Source organism: Lathyrus oleraceus, chromosome 3 (genome assembly GCF_024323335.1).
Source record: "Lathyrus oleraceus cultivar Zhongwan6 chromosome 3, CAAS_Psat_ZW6_1.0, whole genome shotgun sequence".
NCBI lineage: Eukaryota > Viridiplantae > Streptophyta > Magnoliopsida > Fabales > Fabaceae > Lathyrus > Lathyrus oleraceus.
The window spans coordinates 445,520,576-445,523,332 of record NC_066581.1 but is presented as its reverse complement, the minus strand read 5'-3'; positions in this window follow the sequence as shown (position 1 = coordinate 445,523,332).

Genomic DNA, 2,757 nt, shown 5'->3' with positions numbered 1-2,757 from the left:
CCTTCCATACTTAAACCTACTAATGGATGATCAGGTGTTCATCCATGGTACTTTAAAGGATGGATATGTTTCCCCTATTTCAAATAACTTGTTTCATTTTACTTATGGGCGAAGCCTTACTTTTACATATGCTAACTTGTGATTTCTTATAATACATTGTTATTTCTCTTGGTTTATACTAACCCACTAACATCTTATACTTACTTGTTTATATCATACACTAACTCTTATTACCTTTTTAATATTATACTTTTATCATATAACTTGATAACTTAACAACTTAAGCAATGATTAAGCTTTCAACCTTGGGTTTGTTATAGTCTTCCTTTTGTCAATCTATTGATAGATGGACTTGGGGTTGAATAACTTTCATTGATATAAGTCTATGATAAGTTGATCCATTGATCATATTTCATACTTTGTATCAATTGATAAGTTATCCCTTGATGCGCCATATTTTTAATTGATTGACCTAAGGATAGATAATCCTTAAGTGTTGGTCCATTTATTCACAACCTCAATCTAACATAACTTTACTAACTTTGATTACTACTAAACTTTTGTTATTATAATTATCATTGTTATATTCATTTTTATTTACTTTTATGTCATTTACATTTAAGTACTCATTATCATTATCATTGTACAAACTCATCATGCATACTTTATCATTTGTCTTTACTTTATTGCCATCATTACATTTAAAAATAACAAAACATGATAAAATTATAAGACCAAAAACAATACATTTCACTTAATCCACTTGAGCTTAGAGGATATCATCCTAGGACCTTATCTTTGAGGCCTTTTCCATTACCTTTGTGATACTTTTTTAAACTTTGGGTTTAATCTGTACTTACATTCATGTTGTATGAATGGCATCATGGCACCACCTTAGGGGGACATGTTTGTAAGACCATTATACTTTGTTTAGCTTAGGTAAATTTTTTGCAAACACAAGGCTTTCTCTTGAGTTACCTTACAATGAGATCCTTTATTTTCTTGTTGGTTACTTTGCATTTATGTTGAATTACCGAATTTCTCAATCAAATAATCAAACACTTGATTCAACATCAAGTGGAATTTTCTTAATCAAATTTAAAACACTTAACAACTACAATTAGTATTGTGCACCACAATCCTTAAGTGGTGGAGAATGAGTGAGAATGGAGAATTCCTACCCTCACTCTGATTATTTTGGACGCAAGACGCTTGGCTTGGTGTCTAGAATATTCACCTTCGCCCATAGACTTTAGTGCAATCTAATCACAAACATTTTTTTCATAAACTCTTGTTCAAGGTAAAATCAACACAATCCATCAAACCTAATTTTTGTGCCTTAGGGAACCTACCCCGAAAACTCTTTTCTCAAAGGTAAAATGAATCAACACACAAACATTTTCTACATCGAACTACGAAGCTCTGATTCCTTATCCTCGATGAGTTATACGTATGCACAAGGACCACAATCCTTGTTGATCACAATAATAAAAAAACAAAAATCCATCTCTTTCACACATTCTTTTGAAAATAAAAAAGATATTGTGATAAATACCCGCATACGTAAACAACCAAATGGTTCCCATGGAGTACCATGGAGGTGAGGGGTACTAATACCTTCCCCTTATGTAATTGACTTCCGAACTCAAAGGACCTTGAACTTCCCAATATCCTATCACTTGGATGATCACCAAGGCTGAATCTCTATAGACTTTAAGGATCTTGATCCTTAAGTCAATGGTTGCTTTTATGTCGAATATGCACGCTTCATATTCTGTAATATTGTTAGTGCAATCGAAGCACAACCTTGTAGTGAATGGTAGATGAAAACCATTTAGGGAGGTGATGGTTACCCCAATTCCATTCCCTTGGGTATTAGAAGCGCCATCGAACACGACCGTTCACCACGATCCTAGTTTGAGTCCTTCCTCAGGGCCTGGAATGTTCAATCTCTAACAAACATGATGTATTCATCAGAGAGGTAAAAACGCATAGGTTGATAATCCTCCATGGGTTGATGGGATAGATAGTCAGACAACACATTACCTTTGATGGCTTTCTGCGTGACATGTTGGATGTCATATTCTGTTAACGCCATCTGCCAACATGCAACTCTTCCTGTGAGAACAAACTTCTCAAAAATGTACTTGATCAGATCTATTTTGGAGATCAAGAGAGTTATAGGTGTCAACATATATTGCCTAAAGCATTTGGCATCCCATGCAAGTGCACATCATGTCTTCTTAAGTAATGAGTACCTACTCTCATTGTTGGTTAACTTTTTGCTTAGATAGTAGATTGCATGCTCTTTCCTACTTGTTCCATCATGCTATTCGAGATCACATCCCATGGATCCCTCAATAACCATGAGGTACATCATAAGAGGTCTTCCTGGCACATGAGGCATCAAGATCGGTGGCTCTTGCAAATATTCTTTTATCTTTTTGAACGCCTTTTGGCAGTTATCATTCCATTTGATCGCCTGATCCTTGCGGAGTAATTTGAATATTGGCTCGCATGTGGTTGTAAGGTGAGATATAAATCTTGCGATGTAGTTTAATCTCCCTAAGAATCAACGAACCTCCTTTTCAATCTTTCGCGCTGACATATCTTGTATGGCCTTGACTTTGTTAGGATCGACCTTAATCCCATATTGGCTTATGATTAAACCTAGAAAATTTCCAGATCTCAACCCAAAAGTACATTTTTTAGGATTCAACCTCAACCTGAACTTCCTCAGTCGTGCAAATAGCTTCT